Source organism: Hylobates moloch, unplaced genomic scaffold, assembly GCF_009828535.3.
Source record: "Hylobates moloch isolate HMO894 unplaced genomic scaffold, HMol_V3 SCAFFOLD_15, whole genome shotgun sequence".
Taxonomy (NCBI): Eukaryota; Metazoa; Chordata; class Mammalia; order Primates; family Hylobatidae; genus Hylobates; species Hylobates moloch.
Genome location: NW_026652290.1, coordinates 35,006,350 through 35,033,609, shown reverse-complemented (window position 1 = coordinate 35,033,609; position 27,260 = coordinate 35,006,350). Strand labels below are relative to the sequence as shown.

Genomic DNA, 27,260 nt, shown 5'->3' with positions numbered 1-27,260 from the left:
GGAGTATTCTATGAACGTAGTGACAAATTTTACAGAGAAAGTGGCAAAAGAGATTCGTAAGACCCTGCCCATCATTATTCAGGATCTCCATTGTCCTTTCAGCTTCAGCCATCAGGGAAAGTTGAATGAACAAATGATACCCCCAGACAAACTTACCAAGTCATCTATAGACTTACAGTCAAGTTTTAGTGCAGTTCACCCAAATTCACAGCCATCAGGTATGGGCAGTTTTTCCCATGAATAAACTATAAGAACCCCTGTACAAACTTCAGCCAGAGACCTGGGAGCAGCATCAGTGTATGATGATGCTCTTGAACCTCATGTTCTTGAACCATCAAAGGTCTTGTCAGGTACTGTTAAAGACAAGAAGAAAAAACAATTGTAGTTAAAGCTCCACGGAATTAACCACTGGGTTCATTTTTCTCAGTTAAAAAACATATGACACAGACATTTCCTGGGTTGCCAGGTCTGTGAGATATATATATATCGATATCTATATCGAGAGAGAGAGAGAGAGAGAGAGAGACTCTCTGAGTATTTTTAAGAAGCAGATGACAACATGAAAGAGAAAAATTCCCAAGACTTCCCTATACTGCTAGATATGAGTGAGCTTTTGCTACAACATTTGGATAAGGGTATAGAGTGCAGGAGCCAGTGGCATTCTCTGTTATGGTATTCTCCTCCTTATTTTCCAGCTGTCTTGTACCCTCACTGCTAGTGTCATGTTCTAATTGTTCGTTATCAGGGATGGAAACTTTAATATATCTTTTTTTTTAATTCTGATGTTTGGTTTCCAAGGCTAATTCCCAATATTTTGACAACACTTGACTGACAGGCAGAAAACATGAGTAAGCTTAGAGCCCCAGAGAATGCGCCACACTGTGGGTTGCTTGGGAACTCACATGGAGGATAGGATGAGGGAAAATAAGAGAGAGGCTGAGGGGTGTATTTTGTGGCACCTTGATTCTTGTCTTTATCTGCATTAAGATGGTCACATACATCCCTATTCTTCACCATTTTTATTGCATCTGGAAAATTGAAAAGAAAAACAACATATCAATTTTCTCTGATGCTATTCCCAGACTTCACTGAAATCAGACGTCTTCTCAGAGAGATTTCTGACCTGTGCCCAGAAATTTTGAAAAAAATCCATTAAATGTTATTTTTTGCACTTTTAATGTATCTCCAATCAAGCTCTTTACTCCATTGAGCATTGTGATTGTGTGATGTTTGTTAGCTTCGAACTATAAGCTTTTCTTTAATAAAAAATACTGGGTTGCAAGAAAACAGCTTTAAAAAGATGTGTACGGAGGTCTCTAAAGCTTTGGGGTTTCTGTAATAACAAACATAATTCATTCAGCTCCCACTGCATAGCAACCTCTGTACTAAGGACTATATGTTTATTATCTAATTCAGTCTTCAAAACATTATTTCGAAGTAAGATGATGAAACTGGGGCTGAAAGAGACTAGATAATGTACCCTAGGTTAAGGCATTGGTCAGTGGAAATAGGACTTATGTACGAGATACTAAATAACATTGATGCTAGAGACATATCTAAGATTTGTCTTTTGGTTAAGACACATATCTACAGTCTAAACATCATTTTATCTATTGTAAAATTAGATTGTGAATGCAGACATTATTGCTTCAGCTCAGAAGTCAACAAAAATCTCCGTTGTAGGTATGAACACATATCTTTTGTGAAGTAGCTTACTTTCTGTAGAACTGGGTAGACTACACGATATTGCCGTAGTCTGATGGAAACATTAATAGCCCTCCCTGAGCAGTCTTTATGGGCCACTATTAATTATGTGAGTTGTTGGGTACAGTTATACTCAAGAGCAATTGCCTTACTATTGCAATGCACCAGTAAATAAATTCCATTTCTTAAACTGACATCCTCTGTAATCTTGCCCCTTCTTTCCTTAAGCCTCATGTATCTCTTCTAAAGCTAAGTTGTACTTTACCAATTGGCAAATTTTTTAGGTTAAGAATCAGATAGCGAATATCTTAGACTTGGTGGGCCATAGATCTCTGCTGCAATTTCTCACCTTTGCAGTTGTAACATCAAAGCAGCTATAGGTAATACATAAACAAATGAACATCACTGTTTTCAATAAAACTGTATTTGCAAAAATATGCAGGGGGCTGGATTTAATCTGTAAATTAGTAGTTTGCCAACTCCGGTTCTAAACATACATTAAATGACCTTAGATGAATTAAAACTTATAAAACACAAAACAGAGCCTGATACACAGTAGTTCCATATAAGTTAATAAAATAAAATAAAGATAAAATAAAAACAAATATATGCAATTCTCTAAATATATCATGCTTTCTTCTGTTCCCTTGTTTTTGCCCATGTAACTCCTTTTTCCTACAATTCTCTCTCCTCTTGTACTTGAACACCTTTATGACCCTCAAGATTCTACTTGATGTTGACCTAAAGACACCCCCCGTTCTATATTCCTAGTTAGGGTTGATATGCCTGCCCATCCACTCTCACAGTACCATGTACCTGCCCGAAAGACAGTCCTCCCAATTGGCATGGGAACTCTTGCCCTGATGTGATATTTGGCTCTCTATCAGACAGCAAGCTCAGTGAAGGCAAGGAGTTTGCCCTTCCACTCAAGTTCCTCAATATTTTTTTAACAGGCAATGCTTACTAATTGTTTTTTTAAAAAATCACTGAATGAATAAAATTTTTCAAATGAATAAATTTTTTTCAGAGGCAACAGTCACTAAATATATTATCTAAATGAAAAGTTATAAGTCTTTTCTTCCAATATATTGTCATTCATTGCTGAGATCAGCTTGGTCATGGAGACCCTAACCTGGCAGCGCTAGAGGAATTAAAGACACATACACACAGAAATATAGAGTGTGGTGTGGAAAATCAGGAGGCTGACAGCCTTCAGAGCTGAGAGCCACAAACGGAGTTTTATCCACATATTTATTGACAGCAAGCCAGTGATAAGCATTGTTTCTATAGATTATAGATTAACTAAAAGCATTCCTTACGGGAAACAAAGGGTTGGGCTGAAACAAAGGGATGGGCTCTGGCTAGTTATCTGCAGCAGGAACATGTCCTTAAGGCACAGATCACTCATGCTGTTGTTTGTGGTTTAAGAATGCCTTAACGGAGCTTGTAGTGAGCTGCGATCACGCTACTGCACTCCAGCCTGGGCGACAGAGTGAGACTCCGTCTCAAAAAAAAAAAAAAAGAAAAAAGAAAGAAAGAAAAAGAACACCTTAAGCAGTTTTCCACCCTGGGTAGGCCAGGTGTTCCTTGCCCTTATTCCAGTAAACCCATAACCTTCAGTGTGGGCATCATGGCCATCACGAACATGTCACAGTGCTGTAGAGATTTTGTTTATGGCCAGTTTTGGAGTCAGCTTATGGCCAGATTTGGGGGACTGTTCCCAACATGTTCCCCCTTTTTGTTTTTGCAAGATGATAAAAGCAAAGGCAGCTTTATCATGGTGAGCTACTGCTCACAGGAGTTGGGATCTGCATCTGCAGACTATACAAAGACAAACAACAGAGAGTAAAAGCACAATCATCATTGAAATCACAGAGCTTCCAAGTGTTTTTATCTATTTTAATGGGTTAATAGCTACTAATCTGTCTGCAGCTCCTTCAAGCACTCTAGTCCCTGGCATTAAGGTCAGGTGTGCCTGGGATGCTTTAAATATTTGTTATTTTAATTTTGCAATATCCAAAGACAAGTTTATAGAGTGTCCTTCTAGATGCTTTTTGATTCTTTCCCAAATTTTGATCTTATTAAGAGCTATTAATAGTCTCCACAAATTTTTATGCTTAGCTCCTAGAGCGGGCCATATCATTTGAGGTTGAGGTGTCACTATACCGCCGCCACGTTTCCAGATAATAGGAACCCTTGCCATATTTCTTACCATTTCTACCATCTGACCATTTTGTTTAGACCAGCTGAACATTGCGTGGCCATGGCATGCAGACTGAGAGGTGTAATTCAAGCTAAACATTCCCTTTGGGCACCTATCAATAATGATTCCATAGGAATCATTGTGCAGCACCTCTGCCTGTTCTGCAATACAATCTTCCCAAACAAGTACGTTCATTTTTTCTGGCCAGGTCCAATTCTGTTTACAAATAGGTTTTTGAGGGTGGTATCGCTCAATTATAGGAGCAGATTTATTATGGTAAATACCGAGATCAGAAAGCATGTGCAACTGTGTCACAGGATGATTACAGCCAAGATTGATAAATATATCCAAAAAGTATAACTGTTCTCTGTGTCAGCCCTTATTGAAGGAATATTCATGGCAGTGGTGATCACCACTATCATAGCCATCATTAAATTACTCATTGTGACTGGTTGCCCCGCTTTCCTCAGGTTTTCTTCCACCATCTGTGACAGCTTCTTCATCCTTCCCCAGGTAGGTGGCTACATTCGACGGGTGTTGCTTGTGATAGTTGGGGTCCTCCTCAGCATCAGTCTCGACATGGCTGCGACCAGTGGGCCTTTGGGATCCTCCCAAAACCTATTCCTGGGTATCTAGCTCATAGTAAGGTTTCAGGTGTCTTGATGGTAGCCAAATTGGCTGCTGGTTCGGTCCTGGAGAAACACAAGCATAACCTCTACCCCAAGTTTTTTATTTTATCTATTTCCCAACTTTTTGTTATCTGAGCTCTCCACAAAACCAGTTGTTCAGCTTCTGTCTTTGAAGCTGGTTTCTGCAGATGCTGTTCAGCTGCTGAAAGCATCTGGCCTTTAGGCAGGCTCAAAAAATTTAAAGTCAATAATGCTGGATTCAATTGCATATGAGGTGTCCCGAAGTCCCTGTTTCCCTCTTTTTGCTTTTGCAACTGCTGTTTCTGGGAGAGATTCATTCTTTCCACTACGGATTGTCCTTGAGAATTATATGGGATACCAGTAATGTGTTCAATATTCCATATAGAGAAAAATGTGGCTAGAGCTTTGCTAGTATAGCCTGGGGCATTGTCTGTTTTAATAGAAGCTGGAATGCCCATCACCGCAAAACACTGCAAAATGTGACATTTAACACAGGCAGAAGACTCTCCTGATTGGCATGTACCCCAGACAAAGTGAGAAAAGGTGTCCACACATACATGTACATAAGCTAGTCTCCCAAACGAGGGAACATGTGTGACATCCATTTGCCAAAGAGAATTAGGTTCCAATCCTCGAGGATTAACTCCTCCTGTAAAAGATGAGGAATGCACCATTTGGCAAGTTGGGCATTGCTGGATAATAGCTTTAGCTTCTTTCCAGGTAATGCTGTATCTGCGTTTGAGACCAGAGGCGTTAATATGGGTTAAATTGTGAAAGTGTCTGGCATTAGATATTGCAGTAGCAACTAGGCGATCAGCCATTAGATTCCCTTCAGTTAAAGGTCCTGGAAGTGGTGTATGAGCCCTAATGTGAGTGATGTAAGAAGGGTGCATTCTATTCCTAACTGCTATTTGCAATTGGGTAAATAAAGTCATCAGTTGCTCATCTGTATGGAATCGTAACTGAGCATTTTCAATTAAATGTCTAGAATGAACCACATATGAAGAATCAGAAATCACATTAATATGCATATTAAAAGCAGTCAACACCTCAATCACAGCTACAAGCTCTGCTTTTTGAGCTGAAGTATAGGGTGTCTTAAAAACTTTACCTTTTGAGCTGGAATAAGAAGTTTTACCATTACTAGACCCATTTGTGAAGATATTTCCAGTACCTTCAATTGGTTTAAATTTGGTTATTTTAGGGAGAATCCAATTAGCTAATTTCAAAAATTGAAACAGTTTCATTTAAGGAAAATGATTATCAAGAATACCCACAAAGTCAGCTAAATGGGTTTGCCAAGTAAGACTACTTATAAAAGCTTGCTGTATTTGTGCCTTCGTGAGAGGGACAATAATTTTTCCAGGATCATATCCATGTAATTTAACAATCTGAGTTCTCCTATTTCCTATCATAGTAGCGATTTGATCCAAATAAGGAGTTAGAGTCCATGAATTAGTATGTGGAAGAAAAAACCATTCTACTAAGTCATGCTCTTGGACAATAACACCAGTAGGTGAATGATGAGTTGAAAAAATTAGCAAATCTAGAATTTTCTCTGGATCTATTCTATTTATTTGAGCTTTATGGACTTGCTTTTTGATTAGCTGCAACTCTGCCTCAGCTTCTTTTGTTAATTGCCAAGGGCTAGTCAGACTAGGATCTCCTCTAAGGATAGAAAATAGATTACTCATGGCATAGGTAGGAATGCCTAGAGCAGGTTGTATCCAATTAATGTCCCTTAGTAATTTTTGAAAGTAATTTAACGTTTTCAGTTGATCCCTACATATAGGTTACTTTCTGTGGCACAATTGTAGTGTCATTTACCAAAGTCCCCAAGTAGGAGTGAGGAGTAATAGTCTGAATTTTGTCAGGAGCTATAATTAAACCAGTGTGAGAAATCGAATTTTGCAAGTGTTCATAACATTGAAGTAACTTTTCTTGAGTGGGGGCAGCACAAAGTATACCGTCCATATAACGAATAATGTAATATTGTGAAAATTTTTCATGAGTAGGTTCAATTGCTTGCCCTACATAAGTCTGGCAAATTGTTGGATGGTTTAACATGCCTTGTGGCAACACTTTCCAATGAAAACACTTAGCAGGCTGCAGGTTGTTTACTGCGGGAATTGTAAATGCAAACCATTCACAGTCTTGCTCAGCTAAGGGGATAGTAAAGAAATAGTCTTTTAAATCTATGACTATTAAAGGCCAATTTTTCAGAATCATAGCAGGATAAGCCAATCCTGGCTGTAATGTCTCCATAGGTTGTATAACTGAATTAATGTCTCTAAGATCTGTCAACATTCTCCATTTACTTGATTTTTTTCTTAATAACAAAGACTGGAGAATACCAGGGGGAAAATGTCGGAGCTATGTGTCCTTTTTCTAATTGTTCAGTAACTAATTTCTCTAAAGCCTCCAGTTTCTCTTTACTCAGTGGCCATTGTTCCATCTAAATTGGCTTATCTGTTAACCATTTAAAGGTATAGGTTCTGGAGGCTTAACAATGGTCACCATCAAAAATGATATCCTAAACCTTGGCAGGAACTTTTTCTTTCTGCTTGAAGCAGTTCCTTCAAAACTTGCTAATTTTTTCCTAGTCCCGTACCAGGGACAAACCCCATTTCATGCATCATATGTTGACTTTGAGGGCTATATAACTGTTCTGGAATTAGAACTTGTGCCCCCACTGTTGTAATAAATCTCTTCCCCATAAATTTATAGGTTCAGAAGTTATAATTGGTTGAATAGTCCCAGGTTGTCCATCGGGCCCTTCACAAGGCAAAATATAACTGTTTTTAGCGGCTTTACCAACTCCAATTATGTTAGATTGAGCAGGTTGAATTGGCCACGTGGACAGCCAGTGCTGTAGAGAAATAATTGAAATGTTCACTCCTGTATCTACCAAAACTTTAAATTTCTTTCCCTGAATAGTTATTTCACAGGTAGGACATTTATCAGTAATTTGATTCACTCAATAAGCTGCTTTGCCTTGTTTACTTGTGCTTCCAAATCCTCCTGTTCATTTAATTTCACTTTTTCCCATTTCCACATATGGTAAAATTAGGAGCTGTGCTATACGCTCTCCTGGCTCTGCTTTCCAGGGAACAGAAGTAGATATAACAATTTGAATTTCCCCATTGTAATCTGAATCAATGACTCCTGTAGGTACTTGCTTTTAAATTTAAACTAGACCTTTTAAGTTTACTCCTTTTAAATTTAAACTAGACCTTCCTAGAAGTAATCCTATCATCCCCACTGGCAAGGGTCCACAGACCCCTGTTGGGACCCTTTGCAGGTGTTTCCCAGGCAGAAGTCTCACAGCTTTTGTGCAGCATAAATCTACTGCAGCACTACGGGCTGTGGTGGGGGACAGACATTGTACAGGGGTGAGGGAGTGGCCTGAGCCAGAAAAGCCCCAGTTTGGAATGGGGCCCAGGACAGGCCGCTCATGGCGTTTCCCAAAATCGGGTTCCCATTTTCATCAAACTTAGAGTGACACTGATTAGCCCAATGTTTTCCTTTTTTACACTTTGGGCATAGACCTGGTTCATACTGATTGATAGCCTGCTTAAACTCTTTAAGTATTTTACAAGGAAAAGGCTCAAACGTAGCTATAACATTCCCCTGTTGATCTGCAGGGTGTATTTTAACACACAACTGCCAAGCCTCTAAATCACCCTCTCTTCTAGCTTGCTGGATTGCTGCCTGAATAGAACTGAGAGCGGTCTCTCAAGGCGCACTCAAACAGTCACTGGGGCAACTACTTTTCACCCAGTGTCCTCCAGAAAAGAAAGACCTGGAGGGTCAGACCACTCTTTTTCTTCAAATAATGAGGGGGTGCAGAAGGTAGGAATGAACCTCTTCTTCCTTTGCTGCTTTAGCTTTAGCTGGCAAACAAACCTGCTCTGTCATCTCTTCTGTTACTTCATTATACTTTCGTTTTTTCTTATCATCAGTGTGAAAAGGTTCCAAGGTGGAACAAACCAGAGCCCACACTTGTCCCATTGTTACCCTGATGCTTCTAAGCGCCCCCTCTTACTCACCACAAGGATTGCTTAAGAGTACTTGGTGTCCTCCAGCTTAGTTCCATGTTCCCCAACTGTCACTCTGGCAACCCTTCACCCCAGGTTTGAGCCCCACATATGGGCACCACTTGCTGAGACCAGCTCGGTTCTGGAGACCCTAACCCAGTGGCACTATAGGAATTAAAGACACACACACAGAAATATGGAGTGTGGAATGGGAAATCAGGAGGCTGACAGCCTTCAGAGCTGACAGCCACGAACAGAGTTTTACCCACGTATTTATTGACAGCAAGCCAATGATAAGCATTGTTTCTATAGATTATAGATGAACTAAAACATTCCTTATGGAAAACAAAGGGATGGGCCAAAACAAAGGGATGGGCTGAAACAAAGGGATGGGTTCTGGCTAGTTATGTGCAGGAGAAACATGTCCTTAAGGCACAGATCACTCATGCTATTGTTTGTGGTTTAAGAATGCCTTAAGTGGTTTTCTGCCCTGGGTGGGCCAGATGTTCCTTCCCCTCATTCCGGTAAACTGAAAACCTTCCAGCATGGGCATCGTGGCCATCATGCACGTGTCACAGTGCTGCAGAAATTTTGTTTATGGCCAGTTCTGGGGCCAGTTTATGGCCAGATTTGGGGGCCTGTTCCCAACAATTCATCACAGACCATGGGAGAATGAGGATAAAATATTTATACTGGGGAAGATCTCTGCTCCTTTTTAACTTCAAGTAAGTCCTAAAGAAGAAAAGTGTTTTGTGAACAGAAAAAAATGCACACTAGGAACTCAGAGGTATAAATATAAAGATGAAGAATCAAAAAATGAAAATCTTTTAAGAAATGAGTAATATGAATGTAAACGAAGCTGTGTCTTAGTCCATTCAGGTTGTTACAACAACATACCATACACTGGGTGGCTTATAAGCAACAGAAGTTTATTTCTCACAGATCTGGTGGCTGGGAGGTCCAAGACCAAGGCAACAGCAGGTTTTGTGTCTGGTGAGAGCCCACTTCCTGTTTCATAGTTGATGCCTTCTCTCTGTGTCTTCATGTGATGGAAGGAGCCAAGCCATTCTCTAGCACCTCTTTTATAAAGGCAATTATCTCATTAAGGAGGGCTCCCCTCTCCTGACCTAATCACTTTCCAAATACTCTGCTTCCTAATGCCATCATAATAGGGGATTAGGTTTCAACATACAAATTTGGACGTGACACAAACATTCATATAATAGCACGGTGGGAAATTCATCTAACTTTGTACTTCATATATTACGCAAAATATTTGTTTAGGACATTCTTTCAGTTTTTCCTCTGTCTTCTAGAAAAAAGTCACATGTATATATCTTTGTATTCATTAAGCAACTGTGTGTGTGTGTGTTCGTGTGTGATGTGCTTAGTCTGGTAAGGATCTAAAAATAAATAAAACAGGAGGTAAAACATCAATATATCTATAATATGAGTCAAAAGTCATTGATTCCTGGAAGTGTAGTGACTATCTTTTCTTTGTTTGTAATTCAGCATTCTTTCCCTATCATAGTCAATTTGTTCTGTTATAACAAAATATCTTAGAAATTTATTTCTCACAGATCTGGAGGCTGGAAAGTTTAAAATCAAGGCACTGTCAGATTCTGTGGCTGGTGAGGGCTGCTCTCTGCTTTATAGACAATGCATCTTGCCACAGCCTCACACCGTGTAAGAGGTGAAGGCTATGTGCTCACATGGTGAAAAACAACACAGCTCCCTTCAACTTCTTTTATAAAGGCACTAATCTCATTTCTAAGCTTGGAGCCCTCATGATCCAATCATCCCTTAAAGGCCCTATCTGTTAGTACTATCACTTTAGTAATTAAGTTTCAACATATGAAGGAAAGGGAAGACACATTCATATATTCAGGCTATAACATTCCCTTTTTTTTTGTTACTAGAATACCCTATTTTCCATGGAAAACGACCTCATTCTGCTTTGGTATAACTCCCATCCATTATGGTATCCTGCCTTTTTCTACCAAGGTATAGGTGCTTGAGCCCAGCAAGATCAATTAGAACCTCTATTCAGAGGTTTTAAAATTTTAATGAACTGGCACAAGGCTGAAAAATGATTGGCCTTGAGTCTTTTCAAGAAGCATCCTGAAAAGGGTAACCTCTTATTCTTATTACTTAGCTCCCCAGAACAGAGACTTTGGTAAGATACTCAGTAATAAAAGGGAGTAAAAGAAAACAAACCAACAAAAGTAATAGCAAAGGCTTATTTTAAGCCAGAGATAAAAGTACAATATTCTCTCTTTGAGCAGCTATAAAAATCATGTTCTATCTTTTGTATTAAGTGGAATGAGAATCTTTTGTTAAAATATTAACAAGATAAATTTGTTATTATTGAGCCCTTTCATTTACCAATGTTTGACACTGGAGATATGTTTACCTATTTTACCTATATTTTAATAGCTAGCAAATACCTATTTTCACAATGTAAGAGCTAACAAAATGTGAACACGAAATATGGAAATGTTTGAATCTTTGCAAACATCTGAGTAATTTAACATTGAGGCATAAAATTAACTCATCTCTTTAGAAACCAAAATGCAGCTTGGAGAGAAAATAAAATATCAGATATGAAACAGATATTAAATTTCATTCAACAGAACATACATCTTCACTTTATTTCAAAATAACCTCTTACGACTATTCATTACATAGAAAGAACTCCCCCATCCAGGTAACTGTTTCAAAGTACAATACCAAGGTTTTTATGGAGTCACATATGGTGAGGTGGGTGTAATGTTTTCATTGACTCTACCAATTAACTTATATATTTTCCTTTTGACCTAAGTTCAAAGCAGATTTTCTTGCCTTTAACAAAAACACCCTAACTGACAAAGTAAGATAAGTCAGAGTGGCTTGACAACCCAAGAGGAGAGTTTCTTTTGTTTAAAAACATCAAAGACTCCAGGGATAAGCTGGCATTTTAGTTAATTCCTAAAAAATAACTGAATATTTTACAAAAAAAAGAAACAGAACAAAAGGGGAGCTTGAGGCAGGATAGTGTACGTACAAAGATATTTAGGCAGGAAATTTTGGAAGACAATAAAGGATGCTTTAAAAAGAAAAAGTAAGAGATATTTGTGAGGATACAGAGAAAAGGGAAAGCTTATACACTATTGGTGGAAATATAAAGTAGGACAATTTTTATGGAAGACAATATGAAGGCTGAAGAACTAAAAATAGAACTACTCTTTGATCTAGCAATCCCACTACTGGGTATTTACCAAAAGGAAAAGAAATAATTATATCAAAAAGATACTTGCACTCTCATGTTTATTGCTGCACTATTCACAATAGCAAATACATGGAATCAATCTAGTGTCCATCAATGGACAACTTGCTAAAGAAAATGTGTTATATATACACAATAGAATACCATTCCACCTTAAAAATAATATAATCCTGTGTTTTGCTGCAACGTGGATAGAACCAAAGACCATTATCTTAAGGAAAACAACTCAGAGACAGAAAGACATTGCTGCATGTTCCTCCTTATAAGTGATAGTTAAATAATGTGTACACCTGGAGGTAGAACGTGGAATAATAGACCATGGAGACTCAGAAGGAAGTGGGGATAACAGGGTCTTGATGATGAGAAATTACTTAATGGGTACAATGTATGTTATTCCAGTGATGGATACACTAAGACCTCTGACTTCAGAACTATGCAATATATCCATGTAACAAAATTACATTCATACCCCATAAATTTATACAAATAAAAATTAATTAATTGTTTGACAGATATATATATATATATATATGAAAATAGGGAATAGTAGAAATAGTAGAGATTTCAATATTTCTCTAATTTGGTTAGCAAAATCTTACACAAATTCACAATTTTAGTTTTAAATTAAATTTTAATTCAAGATTTATTTGAAAGAATAAATAAAGAATAGTCAAGAAAAATTGGGTAAGGAGCAATAATGAAAAGGTGTTGGCTGTATTCGATGATAAAAAAACAATAGACATACAGGTGAATAAAACACTGCATATGAGGCAGAAACAAACACTAGGTTGAAGGGTAGAGGGTAATGGGAGGAATATATATTCACAAATAGCACCAAAAATCAAATGAGAAAGGAATGAATTGCTCAATATCAGTGAAAAAAATTGCCAGATATTTGGCAAATAAAGTTACTTTCTAATGTTTGCTGATATTATATACCTTCATGACAGAGTAGGAGCATCGCCATCTTGGACAAGCACCACCTTCCTAAAGTTCCCCTTGATCAAAAACTGCCTAAATCCAAAGGACATCAGCCTAACGGCTAACGTCAGCATGATCATCAATCACAAATGACATCTCTGACCAGAAACATTCCAACCATCAGACAAACTACTCCTTGACCAGAGATGTGCCAGCCCTGAGATAACCTTCCCTCCAGCCAGAGAGATGTCAGCCCCAAGATAACCTCCCCTCTGACCAGAGACATTCCAACCCTGCCATAAACTTCTCCCTGATACAGAAACATTCCAAGCCTGAGACAAGCTCTCTCACCCTGAAACCAATAAATACTCTTAGTCAGTAAGAGAGAGCACTCCTGATTGAAATCGGCCAGAAGCCCCTCTGGGGTTTATTCTCCAAAATAAACCTGTCTTTGACTGTTGAGCCACTTTTTGTGTTTCTTTCCTCTTTCTTCAACTCTTAGACTACACATTCTGTTAGATTAAGTAGTTAAATAATAAAAATAATAGTAAAAAACTAAAATCTTAACTAAAAAGTCATTTAATTTTTATCTAATCAGTCTCATGAAGAACAGCTTCCTAATCATAAATACAAGAAATTAAAGTGAAAATATTATAATGCACCAAAAAACTGGAAAAAGTATTTTGACATAAATAAAACAAAAAAAGGTTGATGTGTTTCATATACAAAAAAATTTTTAAGCAAATCAGAAGGAAAATATAATGTACCAATAATATGTTAACTAATGTTATAAAAAGACTAATCATAAAAGAGTTTAAATTGAACAATACATTTATTTTAAAATCAAATTTAATACTAATTAAGGAAACAAAAACAAGACTATTGTCCTATTAAATTAACATATTCAACTAGATAATGGTTAATACATATAAATACATATATTATATATTTATGGGTCATATATATATGGGTCAAAGAGTACAAACTTTCAACTATAAAATGAACGAGTACTGAAAACCTAATGTACAGTATGGTGTCTATAGTCAGTAATAATGTAGTATTAATAATAATGTAAAACTGCATAGTTGAAATTTGTCAAAAGAGTAGATCTTAAATGTTCTCACCACACATACATAAACACACACAAAGAGGTAACTGCATGAGGTAATATCAACATATTAATTAGCTTCACTGTGGTAATTATTTCATAATGTACAAATATATCAAAACATCACACAGTATAACCTAAATATGTGCAATTTTTGTCAATCATACCTCAATAAAACTAGGGAAAAAAGACACATGAGTGCAAGAACAGACAAATCATAAAAGTAAACTTAAAGGTAAATAAAAGATAGTTCAATATAATCTCTTCCCAAATAGCTCAACAACAGCAACAAAAGAATTATTAAAGGTCAAGAGAGTGAGGATTTGGAAGAGAAAATTTGTTGAGAAGTATTTTTGGAAAAAGCAGTTGAGGGTCTCAAATCACAGTGTCTTCCAAAACGAGAAGTAGTTACGGCCTGTTCCCTTTCCTTCAGTCCTAAGAAAGCAATATGTCAGGTAGAAAACAGTTGGTATACTTAAATAGAAAAATTGAAGAAGGTTTAATAAAAAGACTGGTTACAAATTTGTGAACAGGGATAAGGGAAACAAAAAAACTTGGCAAAGCACCCTCAGTACTAGCAAGAAAAGGGAGCAGTTGCCATCTCTATGAGTTTGTTATTGGAAACCATTGAGACTAATAGCTATACAAGAGAGATCAACAGGGCCTAAGGAACAGGCATAAGGTAGGGAAACTCAAACTCAAATACTTGTACACAAACATTTATAGTAGCATTATTCCTTATAGCCAAAATATGGAAACTCAAGTGTCCCTGAATGGATTAATGTGTAAACAAAACATGCCATGTCCATACAATATTATATTATTTGGCCATAAAAACGAGTGATGTACTGATATATATGCTACAACATGGATAAACCCTTACAACAACATGCTAAGTGAAAGAAGTCAGTCACAAAAGGCCAGGTGCTGTATGATTCCATTCATATGAAAATTCAGAATAGGGAAATCTATGGAGACAGAAAGACTAGTGGTTACTTCGGGATGAGGAAGGGGGTTGCGGCTGGGGCTGCAGTGGTGGGGCAGGAGGGTGATAGCTAAAGGGTATAGGTTTTCTTTTGGGGGATTTGTGAGGTGACAAAAATGCTCTAAAATTGACTATGGTGATGGTTGTATAATTACATCAATTTTCTAAAAACTATTGAATTGTACACTGTAAATTATATGATATATAAATTATATTTCATAAAGCTGTTAAAAATACAGATGCAGAACTACTGTTATGCCAGAGAAAGTAAATTTTTTTCTACCCCCAAATTGGCCCCCAAAACAACCTCTGGCAGTGCTCTGGAAATCAGCCAAAGTCATACAATAAAGTGAGCAGTCTTTAATTATGAACAGTTATAAAACTGGGTAAGAATAGAGGGAATCTTTGATGTTCTTGCCTGAGACTGCTCCCATTATACCCTTCTATCCCCTAGAATATTCAAAGTGTTAGCTCTAATGAGGAGAGACAAGACATGGACACCAGAAGTTTTGCAGCCAAACAGCGTTCAATTGATTTGGCACAGAGCACAAAAATGACCACATCCAACAATATTGTTAGTAACAGCAGTAACCTCCATGCCCAACAAATAGGGATGGTCAGCATCTCAGCAAGCCTGAGGTCAGTGCAGAAACACACCAGCAAAGAGGCCACACATTTAACAGGGTAATCCAGAGAATGAGATAGCCATGGAGGGCCTTTGTAAGCTCCCCATTTATCCCAGACTTTCTGGAAGATTGTGTGCACATGCACAAGCGAACAGATGAGATGCAAGCTAACCACATAACTCTGGGGAACATGAAGCTGTGTTCACACAAAAAGAGATGCAAGAAACTGCCTGAACTTTATGAGCCCTCCAAATCACACACAGTTCCACATGCAGACGGTAACATTTGTACTGACTTGAGATGTCTAATCACTGACTGACCAATAAGCCATGCAGTTACAAGGGTAACCCCTGAGAAGCCATGCTTAAAAATAAAAACAAGAATTTTAAGAATTTACTCTGTGGAGACACTACAGAGGATGTGATTTAGGAAGGTTAGTTTTTAAAAAATTAAAAAAGAAAAAAATTGGAAAAAGGAGTCAAGAGCTGCTATTGTGTATTATCTGAAATGTTCAATTTTCAATAAAACATTGCAAGACATGCAAAGAACAGGAAAATGTGAGCCATACTCAGGAAGACAAAAATAGTCACTTGATATAGTCTTTGAGTGGTTCAGATGTCGTACTTAACAGAAAAAAATACTTCAAGGCAGCTGTTATACATATGTGTAAATACCAAAAGGAAAGTATGTTTAAAGAATTACAGGAAAGTATGAAAATAATGTCTCAATAAATAAATTATCTCAATAAAGAAATAGAAACTATAAAAAAATAAAATGGAAATTCTGAAGTTGAATTATATAATAACTATAATAAAAACATCACTAGAATAACTCAATAGGAGATTAAGGATGGCAGAAAAAGAATCATTTCAAGATAGATTAATAGAAATACTCAAGTAAAGAATAGAGGGAAAAAGAAAAATTAAAGAAGTTTAGAGATTCATGTTTGATATTCATATCAAACATACCAATATATGTGTAATAAAAGTCCTTGGAGGAGAAAAGGAGAGAAGGCGGAGAAAAATATATTTGAAGAAAGAATGTCCTAAAGTTTCCAAATAGTTTATTAATTTTATTAAAACAATTAATCTACACATCCAAAATGCTCAATAATCCTCTTGTTAGATAATTGTATAGAGAATCAAACCTAGATATATCATAGTGAAACATTTAAAAATCAAACACGATGTGAAAATATTGACAGAGGCAAGAGAAAAATGATTATCAAAATACAGATCCAGAAATAAAATTAAGAAAATAAATTCACTTTTAATAGCACCAAAAGTTATAAAATGTTTAAAAACAAATTTAACAAGAGAAGTATACTTGCACACAGAACATTACTGAGAGAATTAAAAAGATGAACTAAATGGAGAGATGTTCTGTGTTTATGCATTAGAACACCATGTATTCCAGATGCTAATTCTTTTTTATTTGAACTATTGATTCAATACAGCCTTTATCAATATTGAAGCTGGCATTTGAATTTTTTTGGTAGTGCAAGCCCTGAATAGCAAAAGCAACTTTTAAGAGAAGAACAAAGTTCAAATACAGATACTACCCAACATTAAAACATAAAATTACAATAATCTACACGATGTGATACTGGCATAAGAGCAGGCATATAGATCAATGGAATAGGCCTGAGAGTCCAGAAACAAATCCTTACATTTCTGTTCACCTAATTTTCAACAAATCTTCCATTAGAAGTCAATGGGGGAAAGGATAGTCTTTTCAACAAATGGTTCTGTGTCAAATGGATATTTACAAACAAAACAATGAATGTAAGTTTTACCTCACACCACATGCAAAAATTAATGCAAATAAATCATTGACCTAAATGTAGAAACGAAAACTGTAAATCTTCTAGAGAAAAGATAGAAGACATTTTTGTATTCTTTGGTTAAACAAAGATATGACAGCAAAAGCACAATTCATAACAGAAAGAAATGATACATTGGACTTCATCAAAATTAAAGAGTGAGATAAAAAGTCCTCTCTTAGGGAAAGAAAAGACAAAGCACAGACTGAAAGAAAATATTTGCAAACCATGTCTGATTAAAGACTTGTATCCAGAATATGCAAATAACTCTTGCAATTCACTAATAAGACAAAGAGCAGCTTCTAAAAAAAACATGCAAAAGAGTTTTGCTCTTGACCAAAGAAGGTATAGAAATGACAGATAAACACATGAAAAGATTCTCAGTATCATTAGTCATTAGAGAAATAAAAATTAAAACCACAGTAAGATACCACTACACACACTCTAGAATGACTATAACCAAAAAGACAGACAATAACAAGTGTTGACAAAGACAATGAGAATCTAGCTCCCTCAGAAGTTGGTGGTAATGGATTTTTTATTTAAAACTTTTAAGACCAAATATACAATTTAAAAATATGCACTATTGGCATCAACATTGTAAATTAGACTCTATGAATATTTTCCATATTCCTTCAATTAGTTATTAGACATGAGGAGCCTTCAAAACATATGAGTATAATACTGTAAAATTCTCAACAATGTACTTAGAGGAAAGCCTTGCTGCAGGGTTTTGAAACTATCTTGTTTCAGTATTCAGGATCATGGGGAGTGACCAAAGTGGGGTGGTAAGGTAGAGAACCGACTACTGGGACTCGGCAACGCCCTCTCTCTCCACACTCTTCCCCCTCACTTCAACCAGAACAGCACTATTATGGTATCTTCACCTTGATCATGTATGTATCAGGTTACATATAGAGGAATTAGATTAAAAGAGAGGCACATCACATTGCTAAGGCCTGAATCATGCAATTCCCTTGAGAGGGAGGTAGGGATATGAGGACACGTTCTGAGTGTTTATACCCCTTTCCCTGGAAATCTAAGAATTCACACAGAAAGTATTTTTCTTAAGGAGCAGGATAATCTGTGCTACTTCACTAATTTCATCTTTATTCAACAGACTTTTTGATAGTTTGCATAATTCGATATGAACCTGCAGAAAGACCAAAAGGGCATGCATAGCCCCCACTAATAGGGAAGTCCAGAGCCAGTTTCTAAATATCCTTCTTGTTGCTGGAGGCTTTGCATGTATCTCCACTATTTTATGGTCAGTCAGTACCCACAGCAACACTATATTATATTTCTACCACCCCTAGGGTAGGGGTGCAGGGGAAAATAAGCTCTCTTTAATTCCTAATTCCAATTAGGTATTTCAAAAATCTAGTGTCCACCTATTGAAAGATTATTGTCCTTTATTTTTGATTAGTAATGTGAATAAATTATTAACAGTCATTTCTATGATACTCACTTATTCTGACACTGATGATTGGAGGTGATCCTTATGGGTAAAATAAATATGACAAAAAACCTGCAGAGAAAAAGTGGCTTTATGACTCATTTATGTCCTCATCACAATTCTAAAGCATTCCAATACGTATATTCAAATATCATAGTAGTAATACAACTAATGTTATAGCATTTTATTTTATTATTTATTTATTTAAGTTGCAGAAACAAAAGAAATTCCTCTTTTCTAAACAATATCAAGTATCTTGAAACGTGCTGATAAATCTTTCAACCTACTATGTAGCCTTTTGGTAAAAAATAGAAATGAAGAGTTTGTATTGACTGTGACTGTCTCTAACGTTGACAGAATTTCTTATATAGAAATCTATTCTCACCAGTAAAAAGAAGTGCTTCTACCCATTTTCAAAGAAGTCTATTGGAGAGATAGTGAAATGATGCTGAGAAGGCTCTTCAGCTTCCTCAATAGCTTAATTTCAATGGCATTACGCCACTAATAGTCCTTACTAAACAAATAAAAATATTCTATCACCTCACATAAGCCTGGATCATATTTGATCCACTTAAGATTATAGCAGCCATTAGAGGAGGGGTGCCAATGCTTAGAGTCTATATGAAGAATACCAGCTTCATTGCCAGGCTTTGGGGTCTCTCCAATAAATGAAAACTTCTACAATTAGTCAAAAGGCTATTCATTTAGGAAGATTTTTGTTGAGGCTCACCAGGGTCTTTCTTCTGGTGAGGAGAAGTAGTGAATGAGATTCAGAACAGAGTCATGAAGTGTATAGGAATCCAATGGAAGATAGAAGTAGGGGGAATTTGTCATTTTCAATAACTACATTATGTTGTACCAAAGAAAAAGATGGACAATATTTATGGTTTCTCTTTTCGTCAGCTTAAACCAAAGAGTAATTGGAGGGCATCAGTTTCTCAAAATTTTCTCAAGAAAAAATTAAAACCTGAGGTTATATCGTCAACTATTTTAGAAAATGCTTCCTCAAAATCAATCATATTAGCTAACCAAAGATTCTCTGATATTCTTCCTTAAAGAAATGTACTCATGCCTAGACCAGCATCTTCCAAACTTAAGTAGCCATAGGACGATTTAATTTTTTCATCATAATAAAGATCAATTTGAGGAAAACTGGCATAAGCCTTATTTTCTTCTCATTCTCAGGCTTCAACAAATAGACATCAATTGAACTCCGTTACTATCTTTTTTGCTGTCCTTGTATTTATTATTCATTAATGATTGCTTTATTAGTGTGTTCAGTTATGATTATATCCTACATGATATGCCTATCCTAGGAGAAATTGTATAAGGTAGTCTCCACTAAGGCTGTAAGGAAGATTCCATCCTATGGATGTGAGTAAAGGCATGAATATGATGTCCACAGGGTGGCCAGATAGCTAGTGGTAGCCATCCAAGTACCACATATCCCAGAACCTGTTTTAGTGAGTGAGAAGGGTTCTACAGTGGAATTGAGTCTGATCTAAGAAAGGAAGAGAAAAGGATCCATGCTGTTTATTCAGAGGCACTATAGAAACAGAGACAGAGCATGAACTTTGGAGTCATGGATAATTGCATTTGAATTGCATTCCAGTTGCATTGCTTACTTACCAGCTGTATGATTTCAGGCAAATTATTTTATTTCACGAGGACTTTGGTTGTCTTATCTGCAGAATAAGAACAATGACACTGCCTCAGTGTATTAGGCTGTTCTCGCATTCCTATAAAGAAATACCTGAGACTGGGCAATTTATAAAGAAAAGAGGTTTAATTGGCTCACAGTTTCTACAGGTTGTACAGGAAGCATGGCAACATCTGCTTTCGGGGTGACCTCAGGGAGCTTTTACTCATAGCCAAAGGCAAAGCGGGAGCAGGCAGCTTACATAGCAGGAGAAGGAACAAGAGAGAGAAGTGGGAAGTGCTACACACTTTTAAACAACCGCATCTCATGAGAACTCACGCACCATCAAGAGAACAGCACTGGTGCTAAACCATTCATAAGAAAAATGCCCCCGTGATCCGATCACCTCCCACCCACCAGGACCCACCTCTATCTTTGGGGATTATAGTTCGACATGAGATTTGGGCATGGACACAGGTCGAAACCATATCACTCAATATTTGGAAAGGTAAAAAAATTAATGACTATAAAGCATTTGATACATAATACATTTCTTTCTTCTCATTCTTCCTCCTCTTTTGCCCTAGGAGCACTGAACAATAGCAAAAAGTTCAATACATATGCTACCTCATATCCCTTGGGCAATTAGGCCATTGTCCAATCCAGTAGCACTGATTACAAAAAGGAATACAAAGACATTCAAGAAGATATTTACCCTTAAATGGGTTTTGTAATATTACTCAGGGAGAATAGAGTAAATTTATTAAGGAGTATTTTCTGATTGCAGTTACTCATTCAGCCTTTAATATAACACTTTATTCAAGTGATACTTTTAGCTCATTACCCATAACTATAATAACTTTATTAATGTTACTATTAAATGAGGATAATTTATAGATGAGTGAAATATAAAGCAAATAACTTACAAAGATCATTTTCTTAAAGCAGTACAAAGAAATCATTTTCCAGTGTAGTTAGAGGCAATACAGGGGATATGTTTTATACACTAAACTATGAGATCTTACAAGATTCTTAATATTTACCAATTTTGACACAAGAGATGATATTTCAGACATATTATCTTAAAAAGTATTAACATATTTTGCATTCTAAAGAGAAAAAGGCTATCAGCAGTAAAAAGCTTGAATCACAGGACTCATTTCAATTCCAGAGGCACAAAGGACATCAGATTAAATGTTTGCTTTTTTCATATGATCCTAAATTATCACAGTTGTTTTTCTTTGATCATTTTCAAGCAAGAGTAGCTTTAATAGAAAAGAATAAAAGAGAATAATACAGCTGTGTTATAGAGAAGGCAAATTTCTGATAACTTTCCTAAGAATTTCTTTTTCTAACTTCCATTATTGTTACCTAACAGCCTCCAAATTAAGCCACAGAATTTTCCTCTAGCTCCATTCTCTTTTTTTCGTAATGGAGAGTCTCTGGCCTCATCTTTAATAGCACATCAACCAATCCACACTCACCTTGAGGATTACCAGCTCTCAAAAGAGCAATCACTTCTGGCTTTAAATTGTAACAGCCACAGCTAAAGCTGCTGCCATTGTGACTTATGAGTTGACTTCTCTCCCGTGTGCTCTTTCAGGTGGATGGATTAAGAAATAGAAACCCATCATTTTGTGAATCTCCAGTGTGTATAATGAAACTGTTGAAAGTTAGTGATGGTAAAACCTGCCTGAAATGATAGATGTTTGCATATCTTTTTTATTTTCTCTTTCAAACAGTATTGTAAATCTATCAATGCTAAAACTTATGTACTATGAGTGACACTGAAGTAACTACAATGAAATAGATCTACTATTCTTGGATAAAATTTTTCTTTTTCTCTAGGTATAACTGTATAATTCTTACCAAGAATTACCTTTTCATAAACAGAAATAATCTTATCCTCTTTAACACATCAGTGATCAAGGTATTTTTTTTAATGTACATATTAAAAAGCACTGCATATGTTCCTACTGCTTCATCAATGAAAACATAAAAGTACTGGAAAATTTGTTTCTTAGACTTAAAACCTTTGAATTTGTAAGTTTTAATTTTTGCCTACATCAAAAAGTTAGTATATCTTTGTACTAACAATTAATGAGATGGGGAAGTCAGCTAGGATTAAAGGGATTATCATGACGCACACAATAAAAACAACTATGTTTTTAAAAATGTAAAATTAACTAGAAAACAATTATTAGGGACTTCCATTATAGTTACCTAGACCATGTACCCCATAATAACAATATTATGTCTCCTTAATTTCTCTATCTTCAGTTCCTAACACAGTGGTACACAGTCATTACCCCTTGTTAAATCAATGATCACTTCTCTGAATTTAACTAACGAAATCCCCCAACACATACACATACATACACAAGTGCATATTTGTTTCAAAAAATAGTTAAGTGTACTGGAGAGCACAAACTTAAATATGTACGGGGTTCAGGCAGACAAAATAGTAAGTGAGATGGGAATGGTAAAACAATTGCCCCTGTCTACTCATCTTTTATTTTCCCACTTTTGAATGAGACACTAATTCAATTAAAATTTTCCTTTTCTCCAAACCCTTACTTTAAGAAAAGCAAAGTAAAAAAGATCTGAGGTAAATGCAAAGTGACAGTGATACTTGCCCTCAGTCTCAGGAAAATAAGAACAGGTGATAAGTTCTATGGTCCCACATTGAAAGGGAGCAAGTGATTATTCAACCCCTCCAATTATTCTTCTCTGGAAACCAATGAACATATAGGCCAGCTTTTCAACTTTCATGAGAAATCTGAATGATTGTGTTAAATCTGACTTTAAGATGTTTATGTATGCCAAACTCGGTTACTCAAAGAAAACAGATCTGCTGATGGAATCTGTCTCATGGAACATCACTTTACTGCCAAGAGAGCAATCTCAAATCTGGGTAATGCCAGAGGACCCAGTAAATAGGATTCGAAGGCTCACTGAAAGTACATTACCAACAATACTAACCGGAATAAATCGTAGTGAATTTTTCTAATTTGTAATAGAGATTTACTCATATAATTAGCATAAATTACTAAGATAAAAATAAAATGATATCCTTCCACCCGGGATTATATTCCCAAGATATAATGGGCTACCTTAGAGAGGTGGAGAAAAGAGAACAGACAAATGGGCCAAAATTGAGGCTCACACTGCCTTGGTCGCAGCCCAGCAACACATACTAAGTGACAGAGTTACCGAATTATTTATTTTTTCAAAATAAAAGACTGTTCTTTCTATAGTAATGCTGTGTTTACTTTTAAGTACTTTCTTAAGTAGGCAAATTAAAAGACTGCAGTTAAAAGTATTCAACCAAGAATTAAGAAGTTAATGTGACTGCATATATATATATATATATGCAATAAATATGTATATATTGCAATATATAAAGGTGTAAGGTGTTCTGGTTCAGCAAGAAAATAGTAACACAAACAATAATGTTTATTTCATTTTGCTTACTCATAATACCAGCACAAAATGAAAAAGTGCTTATTCCCAGAGGACCACAATTGTGTAATTACATATATCATTAAATAAAGTTTTACTTTTATTATTCAAATTTCATGGCAAATGCAAAACAAATACAGAAAATGATTACTTATGTAGGCCTGGGATATATAAGCACTCAGTATATATTTTGTGGAAATATTGATGGGATTATCTTACCAGGTTCAACAAAGGATTATATATTTGCCTAAGACATCTATAACTAAAATTATACAAACATATTTGGATCTGTATGACCATCAAGAAGCCATTAATTATAGACTTATTGCAGCTGAAAGAAATCAATCTGACTAGAAAGATTAAAATAACTGAAAATAAATAAATAAAAACTCTAGGTCAAATAGCTTTACTATTTGGATCAAAGTTGAATCCGTTGCACATGAAATAAATTTATGTTTATTAATGTAGGATATCTCTAAAACTATTTTGCATTAGGAGCATAGATAGAATGTTTGTCTTTAATAAAATTTGAAAATCTTGTAGTAAATTGATTTTAAGGAGTTAATTCACAGTGTAAATGGTTTTAGTATTAATTTCTGTTAATTTTTATTTCAAATACCTCCCATATATCTACATCTACTAAGGTTTTGAAACACTAGTTAAATAATGTTAAATATAAGATCTATTTCCATTTTCTTCCTTACTGAGCAGAGGTGTTTAATGTCAAAAACATTTACTAACAGAATGTATTTACATTCTACATGAACAAACTAGACAGATCACAATCATCATTTACAGTATGCAGCACATGATGCCCAGTACAGATCATTCTCACTGTGACTAAGGAGTGATTAATGTCTCTACTGCTTTGGATTAGAGAAGACTTACCAGATGGCCCATTTGATTCACATTTACAGTATTTCTATAAAATTAAATTAAATGTAGTGTTAATGCCTATAGACTTATCTTTAAAACATCAAGATAATTGATAGAAAAATAAAGAAAACTTAGGTATACACTTAGCTTCAGTTTTTATTATTCTCGTGCTCTGAAAGTTTAGGATTATATAATTTTAAAGATAATAATCCTAAATAATATCTGAAGATGGGATATCTATTAGATGATATTGAGACTCGTTTATAAGGCTGAGAATAAAATAAACTGTCTTCCATAGTTATGGAGAAAGTCTTCATGTCTGGTGGATTAAAGCTGAGCCTCTTCATTGCAATGTTAAATTTCACCTAACAGTAAACTGAAGCATTATTTGTCCTGACCACAAGATTGATGGATAAAAAAGTTATTTACATATTTTTCTCTAATTACCTCTTCACTTTTAAGTAACAAATACTAATAATAATTCATCCGAATAGGAGGAAAAAAACAAGGTTTACTCTCAAATGTTTATCTTAATTGGATTTTAATGTCCTTAAGTGAATAAAATGTTTCTTATGAGAACTTAGTACAGAGCCCTTTACCTATAGTACAAGGAAAAACATCCAGAAATCAGGAATGACTTTGGATAAAAAGATTTCATCTTAAAACTATGAGGTTTAAATCCTGAAACCACTATACAAATATATTGAAATTGAATAATTAAGTAAATAGATGGCACATGGTAGAAGCCAGGTTTCTCACTGTTAGAGTAGGGAGTTATGGATGAGCAAGGAGAGAAGTCTAGAATAATTCATATAATACTGGATTAGAGTTGTAGACAACAGTATGAACTCATTTTTGGCTTAACATAGGTATAGATGGATATATATATATATGTGTGTGTGTGTGTGTGTGTGTGTGTGTGTATTCTCCCTATCTTTTCATGTATACACATACACACATATATTAAAAGACAGGCAGAAAGGGGGCAATTGTTTTATCATTTCCATCTCACTTATTAGGTTGTCTGTCTGAACCGCATATGTATTTAAGTTTGTGACCTATAGTACACTTAAATAGTTTTTCAAATAAATGTGCACTTGTGTATGTGAGTGTATATGTATGTGTTGGGGGATTTCATTAGTTAAAGAAGTAGCCGTTGACTTAACAATGTATCTATATGTGTGTGTGTGTGTAAATAGTAGTTATTATTCACACATATTTCCAAACTTTTTTATCTGAGAGGAACTAGAAGCAATGATATCCCAGTAACAATGAGAATACCCAAAACCCATGTCTTACTTCTTACTCCTATTCTCCAAAAAAGGAAATAAGATTTCTTGGCAAAGTGGCTTACTCTACAACAGGGGCAGGAAATACACAAGATGAGCTTAGAACATTTTGTGCTGGTAGGAGGTAAGAAAATGATAAAATTAAACAAACAAAAAAAAATCCACAACAATGGTGAAAGGGACACAAATAGCCACTGGAAAATCTCTTAATTCCTGAGCTGGAATAATTAGTTAACAAAATAAATGATGTAGTATTGGATTATAACTCAGAGTATAAAATAAATATCCATGAGACAAAACCAATATGAGTAAGTGAATGAATACATAAACAAATAAGAATAGACAAAGTATCTATACAAAAGAATTTCAAATAATGTATATAAATAACCCATCCCAAGAAGGTGGAACATGATCCTTCACCCCCTAATGTTGGCTGCAAATAGTGACTTCCTTCCAAAGAGCACAGTGTGGAAAGAAGAGTGGGGAAAATAATTTCACAGTAGAAAAGCCTGAAAAATACCACTTCAGCCAGGTGGTCAAGGTCAACGTTAACAGTGATAAGTCATATAATTTATCATATGATGGCATGTGCCCTTACTATGTTGTAATAAGAATGATATTTTACCTCTGTGGTAAGCCATTTCTCTTCCCCAAAACCCATGACCGCAGCCTAACCATGAGAAAAATATTAAACACACAAAAATTCAGGTAGAGCCAACAAAATATCTGACCATTACTCTTAATGTACAACTAATGTCTATCCAAAATAATTAAAAATTACAAACAAGGAAATCTGATTCACCTCATAGTATAGAAGAAACTAAGGTGATATGATGACTCACTGTTATTATCCTGAGTGGGATCCTGGTACACACACATACAAAAACATGTTACATAAAAACTAAGAAAATCTGAATAAAATATGAATGTTGGAGATTAAACAACACACTTCTAAGTAACACATGTGTTAAGGAAAAAATTTCAAGAGAGATTTGAAAATATTTTCAACAAAATAAAAATAAAAGCATAACAGTATTTGTGGGGTGTTGCAAAAGAAGTGCTTAGAAAGAAACTTATAGAATTGAACACATGTATTAGAAAATTTAAAAACATTAAAATTAATTATTTAAGCATTCACCTTAGGAAATGGAAAAAGTTAAAAATTTTAATCCAAAAAGTAAGTAGAAGAAAAGAAATAATGAAGGTTAGAGCAAAAA

The 27,260-nt window shown here is 35.6% G+C and overlaps 1 long non-coding RNA gene across 1 annotated transcript; it reads right to left on the bottom strand.

The window, feature by feature from the left end:
• Positions 1-967: 967 nt before the first annotated feature.
• On the bottom strand, positions 968-20,462 carry LOC116483354 (uncharacterized). Its single transcript, XR_004252258.1, has 3 exons — positions 20,407-20,462; positions 18,790-18,849; positions 968-1,028 (listed from the first exon to the last, which is right to left on the bottom strand). It is a non-coding gene; the product is annotated as an uncharacterized LOC116483354 (long non-coding RNA).
• Between the last annotated feature and the right edge of the window lie 6,798 nt (positions 20,463-27,260).